At 43.3% G+C, this 18,959-nt stretch overlaps 1 pseudogene; it reads left to right on the forward strand.

Moving 5' to 3' along the window:
- The first annotated feature begins 3,635 nt into the window (after positions 1-3,635).
- Positions 3,636-18,639, forward strand: LOC124040023 (annotated as a pseudogene).
- Positions 18,640-18,959: the final 320 nt, after the last annotated feature.

Genomic DNA, 18,959 nt, shown 5'->3' on the forward strand with positions numbered 1-18,959 from the left:
AGAACTACAGGACAAAATACAAACTCTCCAACTCAAAAAAGCCTGTGAGATTGATGATATCTTAAATGAAATGATAAAATATACAGACCACAAATTCCAATTGGCTATACTTAAACTCTTTAACATCTTCCCCAATATTTGGAACCAAGGACTGATCCCCCCCCCCCCAAATCAACAAAAGTGGAGCCAAATTTGACCCCAATAACCACCGTGGGATATGCACCAACAGCAACCTTGGGAAAATCCACTGCATTATCATTAACAGCGAAAACAACGCACTGAGCAAATGTAAAATTGGCTTTTTACCAAATTACCATACAAGAGACCACATATTCACCCTGCACACCTTAATTGACAAACAAACAAACCAAAACAAAGGCAATGTATTTTCATGCTTTGTTGATTTCAAAAAAGCTTTTGACTCAATTTGGCACGAGGGCCTGCTATATAAATTGATGGAATGTGGTGTTGGGGGAAAAACATACAACATTTTAATCCATGTACACAAAAAACAAGTGTCTTGTTAAAATAGGTAAAAAACACACATTTCTTTACACAGAACCGGTGAGACAGGGATGCAGCTTAAACCCCACCCTCTTCAACATATATATCAACAAATCTGAAGTCAAATGTCCACTGTTTACTGATGATCTGGTGCTTCTGTCCCCAACCAACAGTAACTCTCAGTAAGACAAAAATAGTGGTGTTCCAAAAAAGGTCCAGTTCACAGGACCACGAATACAAATTCCATCTACACACCGTTGCCCTAGAGCACACAAAAAAACTATACATACCTCGGCCTAAACATCAGCACCACAATTAACTTCCACAAAGCTGTGAACAATCTGAGAGACAAGGCAAGAAGTGTCTTCAATGCCATCAAATTGAACATAACATTTGATATACCAATTAGGATCTGGCTAAAAAATACTTGAAACAGTTAAAGAACACATTGCTGTTTACGGTTGTGAGATCTGGGTTCCGCTCATCAACCAAGAATTCACAAAATGGGACAAACATCACATTGAGACTCTGCATGCAGAATTCTGCTAAAATATCCCGTGTACAACGTAAAACACCAAATAAGGCATGCAAAGCAGAATTAGGCCGATACCCGCTAATTATCAAAATCCAGAAAAGAGCTGTTAAATTCTACAACCACCTAAAAGGAAACTATTTCCAAACCTTCAAATCAAATCCAATTGTATTTGTCACATACACATGGTTAGCAGATGTTAATGCGAGTGTAGAGAAATGCTTGTGCTTCTAGTTCCGACAATGCAGTGATAACCAACAAGTAATCTAACTAACAATCTAACTGTCTTATACACAGTGTAAGGGGATAAAGAATATGTACATAAGGATATATGAATGAGTGATGGTACAGAGCAGCATACAGTAGATGGTATCGAGTACAGTATATACATATGAGATGAGTATGTAGACAAAGTAAACAAAGTGGCATAGTTAAAGTGGCTAGTGAAACATGTATTACATAAGGATGCAGTCGATGATGTAGAGTACAGTATATACGTATGCATATGAGATGAATAATGTAGGGTAAGTAACATTATATAAGGTAGCATTGTTTAAAGTGGCTAGTGATATATTTACATAATTTTCCATCAATTCCCATTATTAAAGTGGCTGAAGTTGGGTCAGTGTCAATGACAGTATGTTGGCAGCAGCCACTCAATGTTAGTGGTGGCTGTTTAACAGTCTGATGGCCTTGAGATAGAAGCTGTTTTTCAGTCTCTCGGTCCCAGCTTTGATGCACCTGTACTGACCTCGCCTTCTGGATGATAGCGGGGTGAACAGGCAGTGGTTCGGGTGGTTGATGTCCTTGATGATCTTTATGGCCTTCCTGTAACATTGGGTGGTGTAGGTGTCCTGGAGGGCAGTAACAAAGCCATCACCTACAGAGAAATAAACCTGGAGAAGAGCTCCCGAAGCAAGCTGGTCCTGGGGCTCTGTTCAGAAACACAGAAACACAAATAGACCCCAAAGAGCCACAGGACAGCCACACAATTAGACACACAATTAGACCCATCCAAATCATGAGAAAACAAAAAGATAATTACTTGACACATTGGAAAGAATTGACCAAAAAACAGAGGAAACTAGAATGCTATTTGGCCCTAAACAGAGAGTACACCGTGGCAGAATACTTGACCACTGTGACTGACCCAAAATTAAGGAAATCTTTGACTATATACAGACTCAGTGAGCAAAACCTTGCTATTGAGAAAGGCCACCTAAGGGAGACCTGGTTCTCAAGAGAAGACAGGCTATGTGCACACTACCCACAAAATGAGGTGGAAACTGTGCTGCACTTCCTAACCTCCTGCCAAATGTATGACCATATTAGAGACACATATTTCCCTCAGATTACACAGACCCACAAAAAAATCGAAAAATAATAAAATGTTGATAAGCTCCCATATATATTGAGTGAAATACCACAGTCTGCAATCACAGCAGCAATATTTTTGACCTGTTGCCACAAAGGGCAACCAGTGAAGAACAAACACCATTGTAAATACAACCTATATTTATGTTGATTTATTTTCCCTTTCGTACTTTAACTATTTGCACATCATTACAACACTGTAATGTGACATTTATATGTCTTTATTTTGGAACTTTTGTAAGTGGAATGTTTACTGTACATGTTTTATTGTTTATTTCACTTTTGTTCATCTATTTCACTTGCTTTGGCAATGTAAACATACGTTGCCCATGCCAATAAAGCCCTTCAATTTAAATTGAATGGCCCAATTTGGCGGAAAGTCTGCCACCCTCAAGCAGGTAATTCTTTTTCGTTGATCCGCAATTATTTTTTGTATGGAGGCCATAAATGGGAGTTTCGAATTTGGTCAATAAAAATGTATGTTTTATTGGCTACGTGAGGATTATTTAATCGAATGTATTTTCGTAATGCTTAAAGTTGTTAGTGGACTGATATAGGTAGGACACGTGACATCCCGGCAACTTTGAGTAAAAAACAATATCGGAGTTGTCTCGAGATGGCTATGGTTATTCATGGCATGATGCTAGTAGCATATCGTCTGTCTCCATTGAATACAGGCCGTTTAAAAAAATGACAACAATAATGACATATCCACCAATCCTACAAATAGGTGGGAGCTAGACATCTCTCCGTTCCTCTTTGTGGAAATCTACTCCCATTGTTAGGGCGAAGAGACATGCATCTTGTCAGTATATCCATCATATTTGTTTTGAGCAATACTGTCATTTCCGCCATTGATGGAGTGTCTGGAGAAAACTAGTTTGTCACGTTTTGTTCTTAAGAAATACTCCACGTCTGTATTTCCACAATGTAATTTGGTGTCGTGTTAATACTGACTGTTGTTTACATCTACATTATTGGATTTGTATATACTGTACGCATAACTTGTCAATTCTCCTCTTTCTTTTTTTTGTTTTGAATTTTACCCTATTTCCTCCACAATTTCGTGGTATCCAATTGTTTTTAGTAGCTACTATCTTGTCTCATCGCTATAACTCCCGTACGGGCTCGGGAGAGACAAAGGTTGAAAGTCATGCGTCCTCGGATACACAACCCAACCAAGCCGCACTGCTTCTTAACACAGCGCGCATCCAACCCGGAAGCCAGCCGCACCAATGAATTCTCCTCTTTCGTTAGCAGCTCAGTGTAGCTACCTCTATCGTGACAGTGCCAGTCACGCAAACCTAGCGAGCGTGCCGTGCACGGGTGCGTGGATCCAATATTCTCCTGGTTCCAAACCCAGCAGCGCGTGGTTGAAGATTTGGATAACGACTCATGGTCTGCGCAATTTGAGTTTGAATAATCATAAGAACCACGGCTCTTCTACCTCGAACACGCCCACCACCAAGACTAGTTCTGGTACAACTGTATCGGTGAACGGGGTCACGGGGAACGTGATTCAGGACGGAGTACCCGACAGTGGCACGAGCTGCAGAGAGGCGAGAATGCAAGGGACGATTAATCCGAAAGGCGATAATAAAATAGAACAGCTATCCGATTTATTGGAGGAAGATATCAACCAGCATCCTGCGGGGAAGGGCAGTAGTGGTGCCGGGATTGTGGGTGGCACTGCATTCGGTAGCTGGAGAGGAAGAGAGAGAGAATACGAATTTGGGAACAGACGGAGGAGAGACAACCGAGCGAGCACTTTCGGTTTTAACCGCAGTTTATTGAGTATTGGCTGCAACTCTACGGTGGACGAAACTGACTGCCGTAGAGTTGGTTACACGGACACGCCTTGGAAAACCAGAAACTACACTGCAGGGATTTTGGGGTAAGGAAGGATGCCCGTGGCAGCATAAGTGCTCTAACTTGTCATGTTTGAACTGTCTGGCTGACGATTTATTACAGAGCACAGGGAGGGACTTCTGTGTGTTGGCAAGGATTTGTACCTGATAAATTGATCAACATGAGATGATTTCTCATACAGAAGGATCCTACATTGTCTTTTTTTCCTAGCCTGAGTGACCTCTCAAACCACAGATTATCCATTATATTGACCAGATACCCTAGTGGCCGCTCTAACGATGAAAATAAATGTCCTCAAAAATGTAAGGCAGTCTCGAGGAGGAAATATCAGATGGGACCATTGTAGCCAATGTGGCTTTATCTTAAAAATGTATGTGAACACAAATGTGCTTTTTGGTCTTAATTTAAGGTTAGCATTGTGGCTAGGTTTAAAATAACATTTTAATAATATAAATGGTATACATATGCAGGGTTTATTACTTTTGGGCTGTGGTAACTAGTGACGACCCTCTCTGCTCAAACTAAATCAGTCAATCAATAACATTTATTTATGAAGCCCTTTGTACATCAGCAGACGTCACAACGTGCTCATACAGAATACCAGCCCAAAACCCCAAAGAGCAAGCAATGCAGATGTACTAGCACAGTGGCTAGGAAAAACTCCCAAGAAAGGCAGAAACCTAGAGAGGAACCAGGCTCTGAGGGGTAGCCAGTCCTCTACTGGCTGTGCCGGTGGAGATTGTGTAAATGGCCATTAAGGCTGGATCGTTCATCATAGATGACCAGCAGGGTCAAATAATAATATGTGGTTATAGAGGGTGCAACAGGTCAGCACCTCAGGAGTAAATGTCAGTTGGCTTTTCATAGCAGAGCATTCAGAGGTCGAGACAGCAGGTCTGGGATAAGGTAGCAGGTCCAGTGAACAGGTCAGGGTTCCATAGCCACAGGCAGAACAGCAGAAACTGGATTAGCAGCACGACTAGGTGGACTGGGACAGCAAGGAGTCACAAAGCCAGGTGGTCCTTAGACATGGTCCTAGTGCTCAGGTCCTGAGAGAGAGAGAGGCTATTGCAGCATAAAGTGCCTTTGGAAAGTATTTAGACCCCTTGACTCTTCCCACATTTTTGTTACGTTACAGCCTTACTCTAAAATGTATTAAATAAAAAAACATCAATCTACACACTACACAATGATGACAAAGTGAAAAGAGGTTGTTAGATTTTTTTGTGTGCAAATTACAAGACCCTTTTCTATGAGACTCAAAATTGAGCTCAGGTGCATCCTGTTTTGATTGATCATCCTTCCCGATTTTTCTCCAACTTGGAGTCCACCTGTGGTAAATTCAATTGCTTGGGCATGATTTGGAAAGGCACACACCTGTCTGTAAAAGTCACATGACAGCCTACTTGGAGTTTGGCAAAAGGCATCTAAAGACTCTCAGACCTTGATGGGAGAAACTCCCCAAATACAGGTGTGCCAGGCATGTAGCATCATACCCAAGAAGACTCAAGGCTGTCATCGCTGCCAAAGGTGTTTCAACAAATGAATGATAAAGGGTCTGAATACTTATGTAAATGTCAGATTTCTAGTTTTAATGTCAAAAAAAGAATTACAACAAACCCCAAAAGTTTTTGGTTGTCATTATTGGCTATTGTGTGTAGATTTGGGGGGGGGGGACCATTTGAATCAATTTTAGAATAAGGCTGTAACCTAACAATGGAAAAAGTCAAGGGGTTTGAATACTTTCCGAAGGCACTGTAGATACTGGGGACTGAGACGGGGGGTTGGGGGACAGTGGCAGGATATAACCCCACCCAAGTCTGGACAGGAAGATAATGTAATTGACTCAACCCACTCAAGTCGAGTATAGTGGAAAAAGCCTGGCTAGACGTTATACACCACTCCTAGGGACGGCATGGGAGAGCACTAGCAAGCCAGTGTCTTAGCTCCCGTAAAAGGGTAAGAGTTAGAGAATCCCAGTGAAGCGAGGGGAGTCGGCCAGGTAAAGACTGCAAACTAAATTCTTCCACTGCTCTGTCTTTTGAGAAGAATCTAAAGTCTGTGGGTGTGGTGTAGTGTTTGGCTGGAGCAAAGAGTGTGGGTAGCCAGGCAATGTATTTTCTAGCTCATCATTGATAAAGATTACTTTCCATAAACTTCATATTTCTATTCAGCAGCATTTGGTTAGAATATGAGCAGTCTTATCAAAAGGCTAGTGCATAGACACATTTGGGCTCATGTGAGTTGAAAGAGTAGGGGTCCACGGTGTTATCCTCTCATTAGTTTTCTTCTTCAGAACCTGACCAGGTAGATCTGAACTGGCGCCACACAAGGCTAGACCAGCTCTAATACATTCCAATGCCTCATCTGGTCAACACACTCCTTCTTACTTGACATACTGAGAAGATGATGGTACCTGTGTTAGTCAGTGTAAGGCGTGTATTCCTACATTTTCAATGTAAGATTTTATAATAGTTTGGGCTCCATAAATTACAGATATTTTATTGCTATACTATATAGTTTCAGAATCAGAAATGGGGCCTATACCCAAAACTATCACAATTGCCGAGGGCCTATACTATGAGTTTTCAGTTAAACCCACCACTGCACTGAGACCTGTACATGCAGAAACATTCATTTGAACCGTATCTCCTCTACTGTATTTAAAGCCTAGTGTGATGCAGCAGATAGCCTTGTCCCATGAACCATTGAGGGTTATTCTAAAGCACTTTATTACCCTCTGAATGACGTATTGAAAAGCAGCTGGCTGGGCTGGCACATGTCATGTCCTCCTGGGAATACACACTGCTGCTCTTTAGTATAGTGTCATACTTACCCACAAGTGTATTTATAGTAACTCCCTGCTCAGTAATCACAGGCTACATAGTACACTGGAAGACTGAAGGCCACTGCTGGTCTACGCACTGTAGTGCTATGTGATTAGTTTGCTATAACAGAAAATATGAAATGTAATAGGTATTTAGCCTACTTGTTTGTCAATAAGCTCGAGACTTGATAAAAATACATTTAATGAATCCATGTTTCAAGTGTCAAATCTACCAGGGAACCCCTGACTGCATTACTATTGAAGTATTTCAAACGTGTTCTAGAACACAACATTCTAACCACGCTGTGTGTCTCTTACTCTGCAGGCTCCATGAGGAGATCCAGGACTTCTATGCCTACATGTCCCCGCGGCCGGAGGAGGAGAAAATGAGGAGGGAGGTGGTGGAGAGGATAGAGAGGGTCATTAAGGACCTTTGGCCCACTGCTGACGTAAGTCAATCACCTTCACTGTAGTCGGAGATGTAAAGCCATTGACTTCCTTGTCTAGTTATTTATTGAATTTGAAATGGTGCAGTAATTCTTATTAGCATGCATACTGATATGATAATTTTATAGCTTATCGTTGTTGTCATGGAGTTTTATATGCAATCTCATTACTCATGGTGTGAACTTGCTTTGCAGGTTCAAGTATTTGGAAGTTTCAGCACGGGTCTCTATCTACCCACTAGGTAACCTGTCGTTGAATTTCAAGTCCTTTCCCTTACTGAAAAAGTATTCATAACCTTTATCACCAACTTACGCCAAGGAGGAATATAATGTGATTATTTGTGTTGATGTTGCAGTGACATTGACCTGGTGGTGTTTGTGAAGTTCAGGGAAGGAGACACCCTCCCTCTGTGGAGGTTAGAAGAGGCGCTGAGGAAACACAAAGTGGTGGAGGAGAATTCTGTCAAAGTGCTGGACAAGGCCACGGTAATGGGTAGTGTGTGTCTTGTGTGTCTGTCTGTGGAGGGAAGCCTTGTTAAGTGTGTGTGTGTGTTGTGAACATAATTCTGGACAGGGAATTATCGGTGTCTATGCCAGTCAAATCTGATCTTGTCTGGTCTTTAGGTGCCAATCATCAAACTGACAGATTCTCTCACAGAGGTCAAAGTTGACATCAGTTTCAACATGAAGAATGCTGTCAAAGCTGCTGCCCTCATCAAAGATTATAAAAAGGTACAATGCTCCCTGTGTGTGTGTGTCAAATCAAAATGTATTTATTTGTCACATGCTTTGTAACGAAAAGGTTTAGACTATTAGTAAAATACTTCGTGCCTTGCGAAAGTATTCTGCCCCCTTGAACTTTGCGACCTTTTGCCACATTTCAGGCTTCAAACATAAAGATATAAAACATTTTTTTTTTGTGAAGAATCAACAACAAGTGGGACATAATCATGAAGTGGAACGACATTTATTGGATATTTCAAACTTTTTTAACAAATCAAAAACTAAAAAATTGGGCGTGCTAAATTATTCAGCCCCCTTAAGTTAATACTTTGTAGTGCCACCTTTTGCTGCGATTACAGCTGTAAGTCGCTTGGGGTATGTCTATCAGTTTTGCACATCGAGAGACTGAATTTTTTTCCCATTCCTCCTTGCAAAACAGCTCGAACTCAGTGAGGTTGGATGGAGAGCATTTGGAGAGCATCTAACTTTCGTAGTATTACTACAACGAATGGCAACACAGATTGTCTTTAAATCACCTACGTGGGTATAACCAATGAGGAGATGGCATGTGGGTACTTGCTTCTATAAACCAATGAGGAGATGGGAGAGGCAGGACTTGCAGAGCGATCTGCGTCATAAATAGAAAGGAGTTCTATTTTAGCCCTTGGCAACGCAGACGCTCGTGAGCAGTGTGGGTGCAATAATTGATTAACATAGATTTCTAAATTCATTTTGCAACGCTCGCACACTCTACATGAGCGGTGTGGTCAGCCTATTAGTCTCTTGGGGTATGTCTCCATAAGCCTGGCACATCTAGCCACTGGGATTTTTGCCCATTCTTCAAGGCAAAACTGCTCCAACTCCTTCAAGTTGGATGGGTTCCTCTGGTGTACAGCAATCTTTGTCATACCACAGATTCTCAATTGGATTGAGATCTGGGGTTTGACTAGGCAATTCCAAGACATTTAGTGTTTCACCTTAAACCACTAGAGTGTTGCTTTTAGCAGTATGCTTAGGGTCATTGTCCTGCTGAAAGGTGAACCTCTATCCCAGTCTCAAATCTCTGGAAGACTGAAACAGGTTTCCCTCAAGAATATCCCTGTATTTAGTACCATCCATCATTCCTTCAATTCTGACCAGATTCCCTGTCCCTGCTGATGGAAAAACATCCCCACAGCATGATGCTGCTACCACCATGCTTGGTGTTCTCGGGGTGATGAGGTGTGTTGGGTTTGTGCCAGACCAGGTGTTTTCCTTGATGGCCAAAAAGCTAAATGTTAGTCTCATCTGACCAGAGTACCTTCTTCCATATGTTAGGGTTGTCTCCCACATGCCTTTTGGCAAACACCAAACATGTTTGCTTATTTTTTTCTTTAAGCAATGGCTTTTTCCTGGCCACTTTTCCGTAAAGCCCAGCTCTGTGGTCCTATGGGCAGATACTCCATCTCTGCTGTGGAGCTTTGCACCTCCTTCAGGGTCATCTTTGTTACCGCTCTGATTAATGCCCTCCATGCCTGATCTGTGAGTTTTGGTGGGTGGCCCTCTCTTGTCAGGTTTGTTGTGGTGCCATGCTCTTTCCATTTTTTAATAATGGATTTAATGGTGCTCCCTGGGATGTTCAAAGTTTCTGATATTTTTTTATAACCCAACCCTGATCTGTACTTCTCCATAACTTTGTCCCTGACCTGTTTGGAGAGCTCCTTGGTCTTCATGGTGCCCCTTGATTAGTGGTGTTGCAGACTCTGGGGCCTTTCAGAACAGGTGTGTGTGTGTGTATATATATATATATCTGAGATCATGTGACACTTAGATTGCACACAGGTGGACTTTATTTAACTAATTATGTGACTTCTGAAGGTAATTGGTTGCACCAGATATTATTTAGGGACTTCATAGCAAAGGGGGTGAATACATATGCACGCACCACTTTAAAAAAAATTCAACAAGTAATTTTTTTCACTTCACCAATTTGGATTATTTTGTGTATGTCCATTACATGAAATCCAAATTAAAATCCACTTAAATTACTGGTTGTAAATGCAGGAAAAATGCAAAGGGGATTAATACTTTTGCAAGGCACTGTACAAAGGGTACCAGTACTGAGTTGTGCAGGGGTATGAGGTAATTGAGGTAGATATGTACATATAACAAGGAATAAAGTGACTAGGCAACAGGATAGATAAACAGTAGCAGCAGCGTGTGTGTAACGGCGTTCGTTTGTTGAAGGAGTGTCGGACCAAAATGCAGCGTGGTGGTTACTCATGTTCTTTAATGACGAATAGTGAATACATGAAATAACTATACAAATACAAAACAACAAACGGAACGTGAAAACCTATACAGCCTGTCTGGTGAATACTAACACAGAGACAGGAACAATCACCCACGAAATACACAGTGAAACCCAGGCTACCTAAATATGGTTCCCAATCAGAGACAACGAGAATCACCTGACTCTGATTGAGAAACACCTCAGGCAGCCAAACCTATGCTACACCCCTACTGAGCCGCAATCCCAATGCCTACAAAAAAAAACAATACGACAACACAATAAACCCATGTCACACCCTGGCCTGAACAAATAATTAAAGAAAACACAAAATACTAAGACCAATGCGTGACAGTGTGTGAGTCAAAAAAGTTAATAATAATAATAATAATGGTCAACGTCGATTGTTAACCAAATGGCTACCCGGACTTACTACACTGAACAAAAATATAAATGCAACATGTAAAGTGTTGGTTCCAAGTTTCATGAGCTGAAATAAAAGATCCCAGAAATGTTCCATACACACAAAAAGCTTATCTCTAAACAAATTTGTTTACATCCCAGTGAGCGTTTTCTCTTTTGCCAAGATAATCCATCCGCTTGACAGGTGTGGCATATCAAGAAGCTTGATTAAATAGCATGATCATTACACAGATCCACCTTGTGCTGGGGACAGTAAAAGGCCACTGTAAAATGTGCACTTTTGTCACACAGCACAATGACACAGATGTCTAAATGTTTGAGGGAGTGTGCAATTGGCCTGCTGACTGCAGGAATGTCCATCAGAGAATGTCATGTTAATTTATTTACCACAAGCCGCCTCCAATGTCATTTTAGAGAATTTGGCAGTATATCCAACCGGCCTCCCAACCGCAGACCACGTGTATGGCGTCGTGTGGGCGAGCGGTTTGCTGATGTCAAAGTTGTGAATAGAGTGTCACATGGTGAGGTTATGGTATGGGCAGGCATAACATAGGTCCACGAACACAATTGAATTTTGACGATGGCAATTTGAATGCACAGAAATACCTTGACGAGATCCGGAGGTATCTGGGACCAACGGATGCATATCTGTATTCCCAGTCATGTGAAATCCATAGATTAGGGCCTTATTTATTTCAATTGGCTGATTTCCTCATATGAACTGTAAGTCAGTAAAATCTTTGAACTTGTTGCATTTTATATCTTTTTTCAGTATATTTGGCAGTCTTCTGGCTTGGGGGTAGAATCTGTTCAGGGTCCTGTTGGTTCCTGATTTGGTGCATCGCTACCGCTTTCCGTGCGGTAGGAAAAGGAACAGTCTATGACTTTGGTAGCTGGAGTCCTTGACAGTGACGTACTGGGCCATACCAGGGTTTCCGTTAGAAAAAGGTGGTGCCTGACATTTTACCGCCAAAATTTTGATTACCGGCTCCATATGCATTAGGTGGGTAACCTGATTCGAGCGTCCACCCACGGTGCTCAGAATGACAGAAATCACATTTTAGATTATGGTAATTCATACTAATAGAACATGCACGTTGAGGATGCAACGATGTCCTGTCCTTACCGAATTCTGATGTGCTCTTTGAACATGTTAGAATAACTGTCCACGTTTACTTTTCCTCAGCCAACAAGACGAGTAACGAACAGCAAAATCGTCAGCCTATGTCAATCTACTATAGTAGAAGAGTTTAGGCTACATATTCAATTGGTCAGCTTGTCAAGAAAGAAATAGCCTATTCCAAACGTACTCTGAGACAGTTGTGGGACGATAGATCCTAAATTCATACAACCAGTAGACCATGGCTACATAATTTGTTTTTGTTAAAAAGCAATGAGTGATTCAAGAGGTCAGGACATTTAGCTAAAAATGTTGATAAACATTTGTTTCTTCATATTTGAGAACAGTAATGCGCACAAGGCAGTAGGCTACATGCGAATGTTCATTCCATAATGCACTTAGGGGGAAAACACTGTTGTCAAAAGGGCACTGCATGGGCCTCCCGAGTGGCGCAGCGGTCTAAGGCTGCAGTGCTAGAGGCATCAGACCCGGATTTCGCTCCAGGGCTGTGTCGGCCGGCCGCGACTGGGAGACCCATGAGGCGGCACACAATTGGCCCAACTTCGTCTGGGTTAGGGCAGGGTTTGGCCGACTGGGGAAAATTGGAATTCCAGTCGTTCATCCAACTCGGAATTCCAACTCGGGAACTCGGTCCCCTGTCCAGAGCTCCGACTTTACAAGCTGAATATCACTGACGTCATTATTTGAACTCCTATTTCTCTGAGTTCCCAGTTGTCTTGAAAGCACCACAAGATGTTACTGCAGTGGCTCATGCACAGTCTGACAGATTCTCCACTCAAAGGCTCTCTATCTGTATATCTGCGCCAATTTAATTCTACAAAAGTATGCAAATTAACCTATAGACCAATAAGCATGACCAGTTAAATGTATTTCCATCAATCAATAGGCTAAAAAGCATTATTTCGCAATAGCACTTTTTCTTCTTCCAATTTGCCGGTGCCAGTTGAGTTCTTCAGCTTTTAAATGTTTTATCGGACAAAAGCCGCTTAACGGAAACCCTGGGCCGTACGCACTACCCTCTATAACACCTTGCGGTCGGATGCCAAGCAGTTGCCATACCAAGTGGTATTGCAGCTAGTCACTGCTATCAATGGTGCAGCTGTAGAAACTTTTGAGTATCTGATGGCTCATGCAAGAATCTTTTCAGCCTCCTGAGGGGGATGAGGCATTGTCGTACCCTGTTCAGGACTGGTGTTGGTGTGTGTGGACCATGATAGATCCTTAGTGATGTAGACACCGAGGAACTTGAAGCTCTCAACCCGCTCCTCTAAAGCCACGTCAATGTGGATGGGGGCGTGCTCGGCCCTCCGTTTCCTGTAGTCCACGATCTGCTCCTTTTGTCTTGCTGATGTTGAGAGGTTCTGACCACCTCCCTAAAGGCTGTCTCATCGTTGTCAGTGATCAGTCCTACTACTGTCGTGTCATTAGCAATATTAATGATGGTGTTGGAGTCGTGCGTGGCCACTCAGTCATGGGTGAACAAGGAGTACATGAGGGAACGTTGCATGCACCCTTGAGGGGCCCCGGTGTTGAGTCAGCATGGCAGATGTGTTGTTGCCTACTCTCACCACCTGGGGGAGGCATGTCAGGAAGTCCAGGATCCAGTTGCAGAGGGAGGTTTTCAGTCCCAGGGTCCTTAGCTTAGTGATGACCTTGGAGGGCACTATGGTGTTGAATGTTGAGCTGTAGTCAATGCACAGCATTTTCACATAGATGTTAGTTTTGTCCAGGTGGGAAGAGGGCAGTGTGGAGTGCAATAGAGATGACGTCATCTGGGGGATCTTTTGGGGCGGTATGCGAATTGGAGTGGGTCCAGCGTGTCTGATGGTGTTGATGTGAGCCATGACCAGCCTTTCAAGGCATTTCATGGCTACAGATGTGAGTTTTACGTGCCGATTAGCCATTTAAACAGGTTAGCTTGGCATTCTTGGGCACAGGGACTATGCCGGTCTGTTTGAAACATGTAGGTATTACAGACAGGGACAGGGAGAGGATGATCATGTCAGTGAAGACACTTGCCAGCTGGTCAGTACGTGTCCGTCCTGGTAATCCATCTGGCTCAGCGGCTTTGAACATTAACCTGTTTAAAGGTCTTACATCTCCTACGTAGAGCGTGACCAGAAAGTCGTCCGGAACAGGTGGTGCTCTCATGCATGGTTCAGCGTTATATGCCTCGAAATGAGCATGGAAGGCATTTAGCTTATCTGGTAGTATGTGTCTGTTTCTTTCTAATGATTGAGCGTCATCTGAATTTAGGCACAATCCTCATAGTGTGAACTACTGTTCTCTAAAGTTTTCTCTCCATCTGTTTCTCCTCAGAAATATCCTGTGCTTCCGTACCTGGTGCTAGTCCTGAAGCAGTTCTTATTACAAAGAGACATGAATGAAGTGTTTACAGGAGGCATCAGTTCCTACTGCCTCTTCCTTGTTGCTGTCAGCTTCTTACAGGTGGGTCGGTGCCCGTCATCCTTGTATTATTGTCATTGAGAGTATAATCTAGTATTCCAATTAAATGATTATATGATGCATTTGTCCGGCCTTTCCTCAACCGTTGAGAGTGAGGAGATATACATTTTGTACCGTTGAATAAACTTGTATTTGTCACCAGCAGCATAGTGTTCTTACTCCTACGTGTTCTTACGAAGGAAGCAAGTAATAGACAATAGAGTGTGTGCGTTTCAGCTCCATAGCAGGGAGAACGCCTGCAGTCCCAACGCCAACACTGGTGTCCTACTCATAGAGTTCTTTGAGCTGTACGGCCGCCATTTTAACTACCTGAAGACTGGGATCCGGATCAAGGATGGGGGCTGCTACCTCTCCAAAGACGAGGTCCAGAAGAGCATGCTGGATGGATACAGACCTTCCCTGCTCTACATTGAAGACCCACTGCAGCCAGGTGAGCCCGGGTTCACACCTTTGTAGTTTGTCTAAGACTCCTTACTGCATATGCTGGTTACAGTATGGTAGCTAGCTACCTATATGATGCATCTCTGACCTACACCTCTCCCGAGTCCGTACGCAATGAGACAAGACTGTAACTACCAATTAGATACCATCAAATTGGGGAGAAAATGGGGTTAGTAAAATTAATTCAATGTAGTGGCTTGTGCTTCTGACTTCTGCCATAAATAAAACATCAGATGCAGTTGTTTTATTGAGATGACGTTTGAGAACTCCTGCAATAAGCACCTACCAAGTCTAAGCTTGTACCTGACCTTGAGAGTTTGGTGTCTGTCCTGTGTTGTCCAGGTAATGATGTGGGCCGTAGCTCATACGGGGCCATGCAGGTGAAGCAGGTGTTTGAATATGCCTTCATGGTGCTGAGCCACGCTGTGTCGCCCATCGCTAAGTACCACCTCAACAACCACGGCGAGAGGTATTGGGCAGGGCCGGGACACATGGGGAGGGTTACAGTCACGTAATTCTGAGTGATGGGTTCGCTGGAGCTGACTGCCAGGAATGGAACTTTGAACACTACAGTGCATTTGGGAAAATATTCAGACACCTTGACTTTTTCCACATTTTGTTACGCCTTATTCTAAAATGGATTTTTAAAAATGTTTTCCCCTCAACAATCTACACGTGTGTATAATATATATAAACAAAAACATATTTACGTAAGTATTCAGACCCTTTGCTATGAGACTCGATATTGAGCTCAGGTGCATCCTGTTTCCATTGCTCATCCTTGAGATGTTTCTACAACTTGATTGGAGTCCACCTGTGGTAAATTCAATTGATTGGACATGATTTGGAAAGGGGCACACCTGTTTATATAAGGTCTCACAGTTGACAGTGCATGTCAGAGCAAAAACCAAGCCATGACATCGAAGGAATTGTCCATAGAGCTCCGAGACAGGATTGTGTTGAGGCAGAGATCTGGGGAAGGGTACCAAAACATTTCTGCAGCATTGAAGGTCCCCAATAACACAGTGGCCTCCATCATTCTTAAATGGAGAAGGTTTGGAACCACCAAGACTCTTCCTAGAGCTGGCTGGAGGTGACCAATAACCCGATAGTCACTCTGAAAGAGCTCCAGAGTTCCTCCGTGGAGATGGGAGAACCTTCCAGAGGGACAACCATCTCTGCAGCACTCCACCAATCAGGCCTTTATGGTAGAGTGGACAGACGGAAGCCACTCCACAGTAAAAGGCACATGACAGCCTGCAGTAAAAGGCACCTAAAGACTCTCAGACCATGAGAAACAAGATTCTCTGGTCTGATGAAACCAAGACTGAACTCTTTGGCCTGAATGCCCAGTCTCATGTCTGGAGGAAACCTGGCACCATCCCTACAGTGAAGCATGGTGGTGACAGCATTATGCTGTGGGGATGTTTTTCAGCGGCAGAGACTGGGAGACTAGTCAGGATCGAGGGAAAGATGAAGTTTCACCTTCCAACAGGACAATGGCCCTAAGCACACAGCCAAGACAACATGGGAATGGCTTCGGGACAAGTCTCTGAATGGCTGGGCCACTCAAGGACAGAGGCCTGACTTGAACCCGATCAAACATCTCTGGAGAGACCTGAAAATAGCTGTGCAGCGATGCTCCCCAGCCAACCTGACAGCTTCAGAGGATCTGCAGAGAAGAATGGGAGAAACTACCCAAATACAGGTGTGCCAAGCTTGTAACATCATACTCAAGGTTGTAATCCATGCATGTATCCATTTTAGAATAAGGCTGTAAGGTAACAAAATGTGGAAAAAGTTGAGGGGTCTGAATACTTTCCCGAATGCACTGTATATTTTCAACAATATTAAGTGGAAAAAGTATTGTGTCTACTGTTCGAACTTATAGTAATATAAATGATTGTGTGTCTTGCAGTATACTGGGCAGAATCATCCGGGTGACCCAGGAAGTTGCTGAATACAGAGACTGGATCACCATGAAGTGGGCTGCCCTATCACTGAACTCCCTGACCTTAAAAGGTAAGGAGAGGAGACATTTTAGAGCCCAATTATAGCGCTATATCAAAACAGTATAAAATTGTCGAACCCCACATTTTTCCCCTTCCCCCTTGATGTCACAGGTAATGTCACGTTGCTGGTGGAGCTTCAGGAGATGGAGGAATGCATCAACAATCTCTCTGAGGAAGGGGCAGAGTCCCCCAGCTCCTCCTCTCCTCCCCCCCTCTTCGTCATTCTCCTCGCCACATTCTTCATCAGCTAGCTCCAGTGACGCTGTGAGTGCCTTGTGAAACAGAGTTCTCTCCACACACTTTGCTCTTCTCCACACACTTTGCTCCTCAGAAAGTATTCAGACCCCTTGACTTTTTCCACATTTTGTTACGTTACTGCCTTATTCTAAAATTGATCAAATAAAAAAAATTCCTCACCAATCTACACACAATAATGACAAAGCGAAAATAGGTTTTTAGAAATGTTGCAAATGTAAAAAAAAATGGAAATATCTAATTTACATAAATTTAAAAAACGATGTAATACATTTAAAACAAGGCTGCAACATAACAAAATGTGGTAAAAGTCAAGGGGTCTGAATACTTTACGAATACTCTGGCGCGTAGATCTGAGATGCTTTATAACTACAGCCCCAGTGTTGGCCTTTCATTCGCACCTGTGATTTTAAAGCTCTAAAATATTTAATGTATCAGAAAGGTCCCTTAGGGGCCTTCTGAGTGGCGCAGTGGTCTAAGGCTGTGCCACTCGAGATTCTGGGTTAGAGTCCAGGCTCTGTCGCAGCTGGCTGCGTCTGGTTGACCCGTCCGGGTTAGGGGAGGGTTTGGCCGGCAGGGATGTCCTTGTCCCATCGCGCACTAGCGACTCCTGGCACCAGGTGCACAGTGTTTCCTCTGACACATTGGTGCGGCTGGCTCCCGGATTAAGTGGGCATTGTCAAAAGCAGTGCGGCTTGGTTGGGTTGTGTTTCGGAGGACGCACTGCTCTCGACCTTCGCATCTCCGGAGTCCGTACGCGACAAGACTTTAACTACCACTTGGATACCACAAAATTGGGGAGAAAACAGGGTTAATAAAAAGAAAGGTCCCTTAGGTAATCTCCCCTTTCATGCGTTAAAACATTGAGATGCCTGTCGTGAAATCATATTTTGCCCTCGCTCGATTGGTTGCCATGATTCCTCCAGGATTCGGACGGAGTCTGCTGTAAACCGGTGACCTCGACGCGGGGTAGGCGAGGCTCATCTGCACCCAGTGCTGGATTGACCAATCACAGGGATACAAGTTTCTCTTCCAGCAGCCACGTAAGCCAGTCGAACAAGAGCATGGTAGGTGACTATAACAGACACGTTTTAGTGTTAAATTACCACACATCAAATTATGTCACAGTAAATGTTGTTTCAAGGAAAAATGGGACAGTAAAGTTAATCTTACCCTATATGTTTTCCTGGCAACAGGTGGACAGAGCGAGTTTGATGTCTTGTCAGAACAGCAGTGCCAACATACAGCCAAGCACAGGAACAGGACAGTCATCAGGCAGCAACAGCAGGAGCCACCAAGACAGAAAGCAGAGCTGTCCTGGCAGGAGGAGGAAACTCCAGCCAAAGCGCCAATGTAAACCTGTAGTGCAGGACCTCTGTAGGTAGGGGGCGCTATGTCACAGAACTCAACTCCACTCTCTGCCGCTGAAACGGGAGGATCGAGGCAATCTTACCAGGGCTTTTGGTAGTGATATTTTTTAAGCCAAGTTGGAAGGAGATTTCTCCTATTTCTGTCAGTTGAAAGGGCAGATTGACTTCGACCTCGTCTTGAGGGTATAGTCTTTCTGTAATATGAATATGGAGGAAGGTTGTCAAGCCTGAACTTTAGCATTGGCAGTACACCCTGGTTTATTGGACTAGCAGTTAGTTGGGTCTCTATTACTTACTGGCAATTCAC

The sequence above is a fragment of the Oncorhynchus gorbuscha genome, linkage group LG01 (assembly GCF_021184085.1).
Source record: "Oncorhynchus gorbuscha isolate QuinsamMale2020 ecotype Even-year linkage group LG01, OgorEven_v1.0, whole genome shotgun sequence".
In the NCBI taxonomy this organism is placed as follows: domain Eukaryota; kingdom Metazoa; phylum Chordata; class Actinopteri; order Salmoniformes; family Salmonidae; genus Oncorhynchus; species Oncorhynchus gorbuscha.